This window comes from Atractosteus spatula, chromosome 8, assembly GCF_055471065.1.
Source record: "Atractosteus spatula isolate fAtrSpa1 chromosome 8, fAtrSpa1.hap1, whole genome shotgun sequence".
Taxonomy (NCBI): domain Eukaryota; kingdom Metazoa; phylum Chordata; class Actinopteri; order Semionotiformes; family Lepisosteidae; genus Atractosteus; species Atractosteus spatula.
The window spans coordinates 32355189-32369976 of record NC_142713.1 but is presented as its reverse complement, the minus strand read 5'-3'; the positions used below and the strand labels follow the sequence as shown (position 1 = coordinate 32369976).

The following is a 14788-nucleotide window of genomic DNA, read 5'->3' as shown; positions in this document are numbered from 1 at the left end:
AGCCATCACAGCTTGTATATCAAAAACGGTGTGTGGGCGTTCTGAATTGACTGAGATCATATACACAGCAAAGTTAGCTACAGGGGACACTGGAAATGATATGTATCCATGTGTGAAGCAGAGGAGCATGTTGTTATGCAACATGGAGATAGAGGACCAGGCAAATCTTACTTTCATGTAACCATTAGGAAACTATGATCATAATGTGGTGTGCTTTGATGTGCACTTACTACACTTACTATAGGCAGAGTCCAAAACGAAGGTTTTCAATTTCAGGAGAGCAGACTATGAAGAAATGAATAATCTCAGACTAATAGAAGTTGAATGGGACAACATACAGTACATATGGATGACAACATACTGTACATCATTTGTGTCATCAAATGTAAACATCATGAAGGGAAGCAATAGAAAAACAAACATTATTAGGACGTACAGTATAATTAATCATGTTACAATAACTATTTTGTTGCTTCTAACAATTGCTTCCAACAATTGGTCAACTGATTGCAAGTACAGTAATTTCCCAGCAACTGCCATCTTGTCTTTATTTACCATCCTCTTACAGTAAATGTATACTTATAAACAAAGGAATACAAATAGTGTAAACCAGTATAAAACATTTGTTTTCTGTTTATTGAGATAATGTACTCACAGTAAGTGTACCAAGCAAAATTCTGGTCAAATTAGTTTTAATGGGATAAAGAGGGCTATACTGTATCATGAGTTGGGCGGTCTGCACTACAGTATACTGAGTTACATATTTTTTAATTAATCAGTATTAGGAATACAGTGTGTTACTTGTGTATTTCTATAACTCTACTTGTATTTTTGATCTTTGATATTTGTGGTATTCCTTTATAAAAAGTTTATATAATAGAATTAACAATGTGTCACTATATTAATATTTGAACTTCGCTGAGATGTTTTGTAATCAACATTGCAGTAAATGTTGCCTAATATCTGTAAGAGAGTGCTAAAGCTAAATAAGATGATTGCTTTATGAGATTTTGGTTGTTTGGTTGCTTGATACTGGCCTTGAAAGATTTGCTGACAGCAATCTATGGGAAAACACAAGATAAGTTTAGATAAACCACAGAAATTCACAGAGCAATAATATTTTTTTTGTCTGAATTAATACTTGTTTTAAAATATCATAATTTCTATTAATCAAAAATTGTCTCTAGAAACCTTAGTTACTTCTCACAAATCCTAAAACACCAATGTTTTCAAAACTCACAGGTAGATTCACAGGTAGAGTCACAGGTTTACAAATAATATGGACGTCAAAATGACTATGCAGCACGTATATTCTGAAGTATCAAAATACTAACACCCTCGATTGTGGGTTGATTCACCGCTTACATCTGGTCTCACTATTGATTCTACTAGATGTTCTCAAATGTCCTTGGAAATATATTAGGCCACTTAATTCAACCAAAAGACGTAGACGAATGAAATATATCATCTTTGTCAGAAGACTACCTTCCGAACAAAGTAAATGTATATTTTTTTCTGATTTCAAAGTAAATAAAAGTCGCTATCGTTTCTTTTAGGGTTTTAATTACGTTTGTGCAGCCCATTTATATTTTTATTATTTATGTATATAATATAAAATTTATATTGTCGAATTAATTGTAAGGAAACAGTCGGAGCTGTCAATGTTAATGCAAAAACCAAGACGTGCAAGGTAAAGAACTAGAGTTTTGTCCGCTTTTCTGATAATTGACTGGACTATGCAAAAGTAATAGAAGTACGAAATTAAAACGTCTATGAAAGAGCCATAGGTAGTTATAGTAATAGTAACAACGTACAAAAACACACGTTGTATTTGTTTAGATTAATATTATTAAGATGCAGGTTAAAAAAAATACAAATTCATCATCGTAATATAATATAATGGAATGACATACGTTTTTCTTCTCACACTATGACCATGAAGTGAGATGAAAAAAATGCCTTATAATACGCATCTAACCCTAATTTACCGCAAAGAAATATCAAATTATTTTATACATCTCTTCACATAACTCTATTAATGTCACCTTTTGAGCCAGCAACTGTACTCCTGTAAGTAATAAAACCCATCTTCTTATAGCTACTGTATGTGTGTAGCTGTGTATGTGACATTTGAGAGTTCGAAGCAGCTGTTCTCCTAAAATATTTATGTTCTATTGGAAAGCAGCTCATGAGTAAAAGGAGGGACCCTTTTTAATTTCAGTAACGATTCGGCCAATGAAATTTAAAGAGAACTGCGGAATGAAGGCAATACACAGGCTCCCATCATGCTTTGTTGGGTACCCAAGCGGAGAAGAATAAAGCCGTTGCCGTGTGCTTGTTCACCAATATTAGGGAGTTGCACTTGCGTTTTAAGACTCACAGGAGCAACGGGTTCTTGGAACAGGTAATGCAATTTAATAATGGTACCTACGCGACGACAAGAAATAAAGCGTGAAAAGGCAGCATGTTCAAAATTGCGTTGCTTGCTCTTGGAAGCACTTCTGCGCTTTTCTTTTCATGATGCGATTATATCAATGAAATGAACAAAAGCCAAGGAAGTTATTATTCAGTGATGGACAATTGCCCAAAATGAAAACTGACAGTTAAGGAATATGCATGTGCGTATAATATTATATCACTGCGGTGACTGGAAAATTTGTGTAACACAGATGATGTGCGTTAAGAACATGGTTCAAGCTTTGTGGAGAGGGAAATCCTTGTGATTGGAGCTAAGAAAATTGCTTAACCTACTATAAACATACTTTTATTTCCTATTTCATGCTTAAATGTCACAACCATTAAGAAGCCTTAATTGCATATTTAAGTGTCTGGTTTCATTCAAATATCTATGTATGTTGGCAGATGTTAATAAATGAACGAGTTTAATGCGTTGCAACGAAACGATAATTGGGGAATATGATGGATTCTGTGTGATGGGTGGACAGTTCGGTGCACTTGTTGAAATTCCAAAGGTTTGTCTCTTTTACAGGTGGACCCATTAAGAGGGTAATTTGTGAGTGAAACTCACTGGTCGGTTACTTAAGCAAAATGTTGTTCGCCAGAAACGTCATCTTCTATGAGACAGTGTAACAGCCACTTTCTACCAGCTTCAAAGCAAATGATAAATTCATGATGCACCGAGGCTGGAGTTTTCACTGCTCTTTGGCAGAAATCCAGGGTCCACCCTTCTCTCATGCTAAGCTGGGTTAAATGGGAGCATACAGGAAAGCTACTGAAGAAGAAAGGAGATCCTTACTCTTAGACAGACCTTGTGGAACATTACTTGTTGTAGTATTTTAGAACATGTTTCTGCTTTATTCTCCTGTGCCTGTCTCTGGCTACCAAATATACTGCTTAACAAAACAATAGAAAACAACTCCGTCATTGATTAAAATAGATGAAATTCTTTATAGGAGCAGGCATTGGGAGGGTTTTTTTTGTTTTTAATTTTTTTGTTTGTTTAGTCTTTTGTCTGTTCTGTATTTCATTATAATGGTCTTTATATTGATGTAAAGGGTGCTGGTTCTTTCAGATTATTTTGTAATATTATCCCTGGGGAGTCAAAGTAAATAAGATTGTCAGAGTAAATGAGTGTAGAATGTGTTAGAAAAAAGTCAGCCTAAACCATTTTCATGTAGTTTTACACAAATATTTCTGAGCTACCAAACAATTTGAAATGTTATGCAACATGAAAAATCTTTTTAATTGTCATATTACCCACCTCACACATTGATTTCAGATACTGGTCTGTAGTAAAAAATAATCAAATGTAAGGTGAAAACAGAATTAAAAAATATATATTTGATAAAGAAAGTTTGTATAATTGTTGAAAGTCATTCTTCCAAATATTTAAGAGATACAAGTGAAATACAATTTTAGTGATGAATGAAGGATGATGTCAATACATTGAATAATGAAACTGATGAATGTGTTTCTTCAATATTTGTTATTGTTCAGTGGAGATATACAGTGATATTGATATGAACTGTCATACTGGTTGAGGTAGTTTTGTTTTAGCAGTTACATGTGTACCAGATACGTACAGCACCTTTGTTTTAGAACTATCAGAATTTACCATTTTTTACCATAGTTAATTTTAGATAGCTGTGGTTAGGAGATCAGTGACTTAAACAGTTATTATGTAATACCTCTGTTCAAAAACAACTTACAAGTATTAACAGGGTTATCTTTAAATACATATATTGTAAGGATTAGATAGTTATGTAAACAAACAAAACATAAGGTACGACAACTTCTGTAGCTCTTCATTTTTGAGAAATAGTTCAAATATAAATTGTAACAGATCTCTCCTTACCAAAAACAATTAACAATGATGATTATCTTGTTTTAGTTTTAAAGTGGTGTATACTGTAGGTAAACTCAGTCTTATTATGTGGCTGTTTCATCCATTTCAGCCTCTAAAAGCTTCAGGTTATTTTAAACAAACTGATACAGGTATAATATTTGACGTTTCTGTTATTATGAGGCTTTCTGAAAACTAAATGCCATTAAATGTATTCCTGTTTTTTTTTCTTCAGCGCATGTTGCATTTTCTGGAGTCCAAGATTGATCAATCTGCTAAACAACACTAAATGCATGTGTTACTGTTTTTCTATAGATTAATATCATTTATGGAATTTTGTAAATACAAAAATATGTGCTAATTAAAATTCTACATTAAATGTACATTATATTAATTGGCAAATATGGTTTTACAGCCATGAGTATTGTGTACAGTATTCTTCACAATTCTGTGCAGGAAAAACTTATGCCAGGTGGTAACCTCCCCTCTCCCCAGATATCTAAAAGCTAGATTACAGTACTTGCTAGAGAACTAACCAGCTACAGTATATTATTATTATCAATATTAAACAGTATTATCCTGAACAAGACATCAGGTTTGACCACAACAACTAGTAGGAAACCTATGATGCTGTCCAAGGAAATGCTTTGTGCTTAAAACGCGTCACTATTTTCTGTTTTCTATATGCATCATGCCATCATTGTTCTCCTTTTACCATTGAGGAGCTGTTTCTTATTTTACACTCATTGAGGCAATAGGTCTTTTTTTTTCTTTGAAAATTCTGTGGCTTCCACTCCCTTTATTATTCTCATCAACCTCAGCAAGAGACAAAGGCACGCAATATTTGTCTGTAACCAGAGACAAATTCAGCTGAGAGGAAATTTTGTTTTTTTCTACACTGATTACTGACATAGCTCTCAAGGATCCAAAAACCTAATGTGTGAGATTTTCTGTCAAAAATCGCCTACTATTTGTATTGATGGTTTCTTTTATCCTAGTTCAACATTCTTTAATTAACAGAATCATGAGTCTCTACAAAAGTTTGAAATTTTCATTTTGTTCATTTATTCATTTGTTTTGTAATCAACCTACTGTAAGCTTGATGCAAATGCATGAGATTTTCAAACCATGGCGTGAGGCCTTCAGATGTCTCAATGTCTGGGACTTGAGGACTTGTGGGACAATGTGCTTACTGTTGCAGCTGCAGGCTGCCAGATGATCTTGCAGTGTACTACAAAACAGTATTTCAGTCCGGATTCTGGTGTACATTATAGCGGTGTTTGTGAATTTGCGTGGCCAGGTGGCCATACCAACTGTGGGAAATCATGGGGTGCATTTTTCATGTTCCGATTTTTTTATTTCAAATTTTAGAATTTAAAACCTAAGAATTGTCAGTTATTTTTTTGCTACTCTGCCTCATTTGCAAAAGCCAGTTGCATTTTTCACACCTCAGTGCATGGCTACAAACCACGCAGCTTTACGCAGGGGAGGTGTAGTCACACTCCTGCAAACTGCCCAGCTTTCAACCACTTGTCTTTTGTTATGTACCAGAATCTGTAGCTGGCTCCAGCAATGTAGCTGGGTAGTTTGTTCCATATTCCCACAACCCTTGGTGTAAAGAAGTGCCCCTTGTTTTTGGTTATAAATGCACTTCCTTATAGTTTCCACTTACTGTATGTCCTCTGGTGTTTCACTGTTGCTTCTGAAGAGCCCCACTGGGTTGACTTTGCCCATGCCTTTGGGGGCTTTGAATACTTGAATCAGGACCCCACTCAGTCTTCTCTGTTAATGATTAAAAATGATCAGTTCTTTTAGCCTGGCAGTAAAGGTCATTACTTTAAATTCAGGACTGTATCTGGTCACTCTTTAGTGGACTGATTCCACATTAGCAATATCTTTTTTTTATATAATGTGGTGACTAGAATGGTACACAATATTTTAAATGTGGACTTACTTGGCATTGTACAACTAAGCCATATTGATTTAATGCCTGTGCTTTAAATTATACTGTACAGTATATACTTATGTTTGTTTCCCTTTCTATTACTTTCCTACATTGTTTAGAAGATTTAAATGATGTGTCCACATTAATGTCTAGGTCTTCTACATAAGTTTGTTTTTGATATGTGCGTGTGATACTGTGAACATGTCTACATTAAACATCAGCTGTCACATGCTTCCCAAACTTAATTTGACAGTACCAAGACAGGGGGATTAGCAAACTTGATTAATTACTATCTATACCAGAATCTAAATCATTGATAGAAATTAGAAAGAACATTAGTCCTAGTACAGATCCCTGTAGTACTCCTCTAATTACATCACTCCATTTGGAGCATTCACATTTAATCTCTACCGTTTTCTGTTAATCCATTCATAATCCAAACACTCTCTGAATGCCTGCCACCTGTATTTAGATCATTAATCTGTCATGAATAACTTTATTAAAGCCTTATGTAACTGTAAATGTACATTATTGTATGACGTGTACGGTATGTCCATTATGGTTGCTGTTTGTTCAAACTCCTAAAGTTAAAATAAGTTAACCTAGGCCAACCTTTTTGAAAACCGTGTTGATCTAACATTGAGCATCTTGGTTCCATATAAGCAACTCTCTAGTTTAATTGTAATAACATTCCCATTACTTTAATTGCAGTAAAAATCTACCAATATAAATCAGATATATTGATAGTTACTTTAGATGTTTTTGTTCCATTTTTTGCATATGCAGAGCATTAGACATTTTTTCATTCCATTGGTACACCCCATGTCCAGAAGCAGCTGTTGGAAGAACCTTGTCAGTGGCCTGTGAATAGCATCTCTTGTTTATGTAAAATTGGTAGAATACCATCTGGGCCTGGAGATCTGTTAATGCTAAGAGCTTGCAGTACCTGAAATACAGCTGATTCTTGTGACGTGTCTAAGACTCCTCTGTTACCTGAGGCATGTTTTTGACTTTTTTTACTTTCAAAACAAATGAGTAAAATACACATTTAATACACTAGTCATTTCCCTTTTACTGTTTAGAACAGGGGTCTCCAAACCTGGTCCTGGAGATTTCTGGTCCAGCAAGATCTATACAGTAGGTAGCCTATAAAACAGCACTTTCTAAAGGTGAGGGACAATTTAACAGTGATCAATTGATAAGTTGCCATGTTCAGTGAAGTAAGTTAGAGAAAATCTGGAAAAATAATTCAGAATATCCTTCTACCATCAAGGACCAGTTTTCTCTTTGTTGAAACATAACTTAACGATTATTTTCTTAAGGAAGTGTTTCTAATCTGAACGTAACGATTTAAGGTGACAGTACTAGACCTCTCCAGGACCAAGTTCCCCATTACTAACTTGAATATATTTTACTCCATCCTTCAGTGTTCTTTTGCTGTTGTGATATTGAAGTAACATTTTATGACTCATTCTAGCCTCAAAACACACAGCCCTAGAAATGCAGTCCAACATTGATAAGCATCCCAGGGATGATCAACAATATTGCTGTGATGTACAGTGAGAAAAAGTTTGTGAACCCTTTGGAACTATATGTATTCCTGTAGTGATTGCTCCTAAAATGTGATCTGATTTTCATCTTTGTAATAATAAGAGATCACAATCTCATTAAGCAAATAACACACAAACAATTGTACTTTTTCATGCCTACCGTATATTGAGCACATTGTTTAAACATTCACTGTCTATGCTGGAAAAAGTATGTGAACCTTTAACCAATGTGCAAGACAGGTCAGCAGCTACAGGAAATGTTTGGTTGAGGTCATTGCTGCTGAAGGAGGTTCCACCAGTTATTAACTTTAAGGGTTCACATACTTTCTCAGCACAGACAATGAATGTTTAAACTATGTGTTCAATATAGAGTAGAAAAAGTACAATCCTCTGTGTGTTATTAGTTTAATCAGATTGTATTTATATATTATTATGCTTTAGATGAAGACCAGATCACACTTTATAAGTAATTAATGCAGGAATACAGATGGTTCCATGGGGTTCACAATTTTTTTTCTCACAACTGTAGTTCTTAAAATATACTAATAAATTAAATGTAGGAGATATGTATTCCTTCAAATACACAATTCAGTTACAGAATATATTTATTGGATAATGACCTCTGCTGTAGAACTTTATATAATTTTATTGGTAAGGCTGTAGGAGCATTACACTGTGACAGTGTCTATGATCTTGCTTGCTGTGGTTGTTCTTATCATAAAGTAACTTTCTGTAACATCCTGAAGGTTAATAGACTGGTAATACAACTGTCAGTGGTACCTGAAGAAGGCTCCATGGCCGAAACATTGTGTTTTCTTTTTTTTTTCAGCATGGAATAAACCTATTACTTCTTCCTTTGCAGCCTACACATGCTAATGCAGCTACCCACCTGAAATACTACTGTACATTATGACAGATTTCAAGCTTTCTGATTTAATGGCATGATTTTACAGTATGTAAATTGAGGAATGTGTGATGTATGTTGATAACCAACATTTATTACAGTACATATTCTTATTTTACAGTGAAGTGTTTATAAATCATTATATTATCGTGCATACCAGTTTTTTAACTGCATTTTTCAACACTATTGCCGTAAGTATTTGCTTGGGAATGGAAGATGTAGCATGGGATTACCAGGAATGTTACACTGCTGTAATGCGGAGATTTGTTTGCACCAGAAACGTACAGTAGTATGTACTGGTGAAGGTGTCTCTGCAAACTACAAGAAGCAGGGTTTTGGCAGAAGCATGGGGCAGTCAGGAGTGGTGCTGTGAAAACAAAACGCAGTCACTTTAGGAGATTGCAGAGGCAGTGCATCGTGTTCAACCAGATGACTCATATGTAATATTTTTTTGTGATTACCCAGTCATGGAGGTTGAAGTCTACAGTCTGCAGCACATTAAAAAAGAATTAAGGCTGGAGTTCTGGATGTGCAATAAGCAACGATTTAACAAGCCTGATTGTCATAGACGCCAGATCCTGTGACATGAGGCGCAGGTTATATTTCAGAGTGACTAAAAAGAGCTCTGCTTCAAGGATTGTTTGTTTAGTGAAACACTTTATGAGCCCTATATGCTCTGCATTCATTAGTGAGTGCCTTTTCATAATAGTGGTCTGCGGTGGCGTATTGTAGTTCTAATGCAGTGGCTATATAATATATGGTAGGGACGTACAGTACTGAACAATATAACCTACTGTATACCATTTCATACTTACAGTAATAAGGTTCTATAAAATATATTGGACTATAATTTTCTGTATTGTAGTTTAATTCTATAATGTTACTGGTCTTCAATATATTGTAGCTGTAATTCAATAATGATTAGTCTATTATGTGTTTTAGTTTAACTTAGTCATAGTGGTCTTATATTTGCTATGTATTGCAGAACACTACCATTATTTGTAGTGTCCTACATTTTAATTTGTTTTCAAAGCATTATCTCTCTGTTGGATTTCCAATATAACTATCACAAGCTATTTAGTGTGAGTAACATTTTTTACCCCTGTATAACTTTGTACCCTTTGTTTGAATCTTTTGAAAAAAATAACAATGGTGTTTAAATTAGAGTTATTATAATGTAAGATGTTGGTCATTTCTGACAGAATGGTCGACCTGAAATTTGTTTCTTACTTGAGATCTTTAAGCCCTTCAAGAAAAGAAGTGCAATGGAAAAATTATTCGGCAGTAATGCAGATATTGATGCTAGTGTAAAAAAGTGTGTACTTTTGTTTTGCAAATGGCACATACGGAAGCTTCCTCCTATGGTTGGAAGTGCAAAAAATGAGAGTAACCCTCTGCAAAGTGTTATGGTATCATTACAACAAACTTTTAAATGCTAGTATTTTGTTTCCTAGTAAATTTTACAGTTGCAATGTGGTTCAGTAAGCATTTCATGCATTTCCTTGTTTTGTTATTAAAGCTATACATTTAATTAGCAACATTTTACAAAATATATAATTCCCAGTGTTTTACCCAGTACCTCCATTCTCATATTGCAGCCTTCTTCAAGTTTGAAGTTTTCCAGTTTGACTTCAATGAGGAAAAATTACATGATACAGAGACTTTAGTTTTCTGTGCATTTTACAGTAAATGTTGGCACCAATGTGTTGAACATTGTGGATCTAAAAGACTGAATTCTTAGAAGATTGCAGAATTCATAGGATATTGATAAAAAATAACAATGTTTTTTTAAATCAAAGCCTTTTCCAAATATTGATATATATTATAGTTCATGTATACTGTATGAAACACTACCTGCTATCATCAGTAGATAGGAGATGCAGGTATATTTTGCTATCATTAGATCACATTGTTAAAACTGTATTGAGTATTCAAAGTGTACTTGTACACAGAGCAGTAATTACATTTCTCACAAAAGAGGGGAAAAGAAGCATTGTGTGGGTGTTTTTTTTTTTGCTGGGTATTGGATAGGTTTCTTTAGTGTTTCAAAGCAAGCAACAAAACAGCTCCAAATTGTGGAGGAACAAGTAACCCAGTAAAATCTTTGGGAAAACTGACCAGATCATTAATGGAAATGTACAAATTTGCATTAGGGACATTGTAGGGGATATAGAGATACCACTGAATCCATCCAAAAAAACATCGATTTCCAACTGGAGAAACAGGGGTGTGAGCAACCTATTCACACAAGTGGCAAGAATAAACAGCTGATATTTTAAAATTAGATACTGTATTTAATAAAATACTTTGTAGTTTAATGAAATGTCCTGTTGGTAATATATAGAATATGACAGGTCAAAACAATTTCTTATCCATTTTATTTGCTGAAGTTTGTTAAGGTAAGGTTGCTGTTGCAGTGAATGTTTTGTTTCTTTAAGAAACCATTGTTTACTGCCCTCTATGGCATGCTGTAAGCAGTTAAAAAGAAATAAGGACAAAAACAGGAACGTTGTTCCCATTTGTCATGTTGTTATAATCTACATACAGTATTTTAACAAAGTTCCAAGCCTTAGGGGCACTGCAGATTTCTTGAAATTGAGAATAAGTATGTTGTGTGAATGCATTTGGTTTTTTATATTTACAAATACAAATATAAAACATTCAAATTCAAAAATCCTTTTAAAAGACTAAATCATCAATTTCTTTCAAAGCTCATTTGTATATTTATGTGCTTTTTAGTTTTGTATTGTCATTTTCTAGCATGATACACAGTATATGTTTCAACCAGATTTACAAATGTCCGTAAAAGTTATAGAGTTATTGATCTATATTCTAACCAGTCATAACATAAAGTGTTTTATCTTCATAACTCTAAAAAATAAGTTTACTCAAAAATGATAGTAAATTTATATTCAGTAATATTAATTATTATAACATTGTTTTTGATTTTCAACCTTTAATTCATGGTAATCCTTGAATATAATGTACCAAAATTGCATACAAAAGTAAAATGTTACAAGACAGGACTGTGATCTTAGAGAGGTTATAATCTATTGTTGTGTAATTCTTTCATAACCCATGTGTCTGTATAAGAAATTTAGGCAAAACAGGTCGGGATGGAAATAATGCTGGTCAAATATTTTTATTTAATGTATGTGAAGAAAGTGTCTCTGTGTACTGCCAAGTTTTACAGTCTCTTATTGTTGCAAGTAAGAGACAGTGAAGAAAATGCTAGTTGCTAGGCAACACATTTGTTAGCTACAAAGTACATATTATCATTCAGTACCTACTGTATATTGACAAGGTTTTCTATAACTATTGTGAAAATTGTTTGAGCCACTTGTACAGTATATTCTGATTTTTGTAAGCCCAAGTTGGGTGTGTTGGAAACGAAAATATTTTCAGTTAAGAAAGCAATAAAATTATTTAAATCCACACTTTAAATGATTAGATTTATTTTAAATAAACCATTTATTAAAATGCAAAACTTGACAGAAATTTGAGCATAGAGTACATAATTTATTATCTAGATGCTACTCTTAAGGATCGTTTATATCATATAGATGATAAGTCATCTGTATGAAGCTGATATTCCTAGTTCTAAAATAGGGTTTACGTTTTTGCTATTTTGTCATTCATTCTTCTTCATACAATTTTATGTCACCAAAATAATTCAAAATATTCTTATTGATTCTCAGTTTTCCAGTTAGTCCCGTTAAGCAGCAGTGGACAGTTGCAAGTGAAATTTCCCATGCGATTTTAAATTGATTTCTTGACGAGATATGTTTACTGTATGGCATAAATACAATGTATTGAACATACAGAAGCACTTTTGAAGAATTGTCTTGGATATTATTTTTTGTCCTTTATCTGGGCTTTTTAATGAAAAATGAATTGAATGTACAGAATCATCTTGTATGTTCTCAGCAATTCTATGTGCATAACACATTTGCAATTATAATACCAAGATCTTACCTAATTTACCTTACCTAATAAAACTTACACCACATTTTTTTAACTCTTCAGAAATCACCTCATTCCCTTAGCCCTCATTTCAACATTCAGTTGTAAATTCTCAAGATTAAAGGATTTACTCCAAAATGTATTATCACCAATTAGAATCCTTGAAGACCATAGCTTCACACCCCAACAAAGCCTGATGCAGAATGCTGACCCTTGTGACTTCAAAGCACAGCTGTGTTCAGAGTTTAGAGCAGTATACGCACAACCCACCCACTGCAATAAAGATACTGTATATACTGTATAAAGGTCAGCTACAGGCAGTGCTTCATTTCTATACCTATAATGAAAATGATTTTTTTAACTTTTTGCTTGATGCTTCCTTGTATTATTGTGTCTGTAGAAATATTTGTAAGCCTGTTGTAATTAAATATTATTCGGAAATTGCTTATTAGTTTGTGTAATGTGCTACAGACCTATAAACCGGAGTTTGAATCACACAGTAGTGGTGTTACTTCTTGAATTAATGAATGCTTTAAATGAGTGATGAAATCTGTGTAGTGGGTAGATCAAATAATCTCTGTTAATGGAGAATATAAAAAGAAACAGAATATGAATATTACTTACAACCTTCCAGTTCTATTTATAGAATTAGGTACTGGATATAGATGAAAATGCTTGGAATTAAAACTTATGTTTTTCTTTAGATACATAGCAGTGTACTGCATTTCCCTAGGAGTTAAGGCTGGATTAAATGTTGGTAACAACAACTTGAAGGTTGTTTTTTTTTATCTCCAGGGCCTTACAGAATTCTTTCTCACATAAATCATTATCTTTTGTTGTATTTCAGTATTTTGACTTTTTTTGGAGATTTGTAAAGTGCCAGACATTTCAAGTCAGCATTTCAATGTTCAAGTGTTAACATTTAATATGCATATTTTATGTAAAATTAAATAACTGATTGTCATCTTTTCTGTTTAAGATATGACTATGTTTCTTGTAAAATCAATATATTTGGAGGGAATTCATCCCTCTGTTTTAAGATGTATTTTTAGAGTTTGTCGTTGTTAGTTAAATCTGCAGATGTTCTCTACTACAGTGACAAATCTAAATCCATTCACTTAAAGCAACACAAATGCTCCTGTGGCTCTCAGCAGCTTTGGTTTGAGAGTTATCATTTTAACATTGTCGTTAGAGATAACATCTATTTGCTTGGAATATAAGAGAAGGAAAAATAATGTATTTCTGTAACTGAATTATTCAGTTAACTCAGTTAATTATTCATTAACTCTGTTATTCAGAAATACTTAACTACAGTATATTGTTAAGAATCTCTTGGATCTTGATTTAAAACTCTTAAGAAGCCACCTGATAATAAACTGAAAAGTTTTCTCATGACAATGACATACTTTACAGTCAACAGCGAAACTAGGACCAAAACACAAATATTTCTGTTGTAAATACTGGTCCAATAGATTTTGATGGCTGTATAAGGTATTAAATAATTTAGTTGATATTTATACAGTAACGTGGTGTGAATACGTCTGCTAACACAAAAAGTTTTCTCATTCACTCTAACTTTATTATTTCAGTAGTTTGACAAAGGCCAAATCTCAATTCATGACGGAGAAGAAACATTTTAAAATGTAATTATTTTATTTGTGGTAAGTTCTCTGAGGGAAGAGTAGTCTGTCAACAAGGACAAGGCTGACAGGCCTCACCTTCTCTTCGGAGAGTGTGAGAGGGGGAGGGAGTGAGAAAGAAGTGAAAAGGGGGTGCTCAGCAGGGAAAGTATGTATGCATAGGAGAGTGGATATGGTGAGATTAGGAATTGCAGAAGCAGCCTGCTCATGAAGCCAAGGCTGACAGGACTACTTAGAAATAGTAAAGTAAGCCCATAATGGTGATGCAAAATTCTTCAATGGTGGAGTCTGTGATGCCTGAATTCTGAATATATATTCAAGCCTTTGGAGGTTTGACGGTTTAAGAAAAGAATACAATTGCATAAATGGTCGAAGATGATATTGCAGTGGCTCAAAAGAAGTGTGAATGTTGAGATCGGCTTGGTATCCTGACACAGGAAGGTGTGCAGGAACTGGTAGATTGGTACCACAATGATGCTTGTT

The 14788-nt window shown here is 33.8% G+C and overlaps 1 protein-coding gene across 1 annotated transcript in view; it reads left to right on the top strand.

Moving 5' to 3' along the window:
- The first annotated feature begins 2290 nt into the window (after positions 1–2290).
- LOC148829432 (synapsin-3-like) overlaps positions 2291–14788 on the top strand; it is a 37502-nt gene continuing 25004 nt past the window's right edge. The window contains exon 1 of the mRNA XM_088922599.1: positions 2291–2404. The gene's annotated coding sequence lies outside the window, so the exon portion shown is untranslated. The remainder of the gene's footprint in view (positions 2405–14788) is intronic.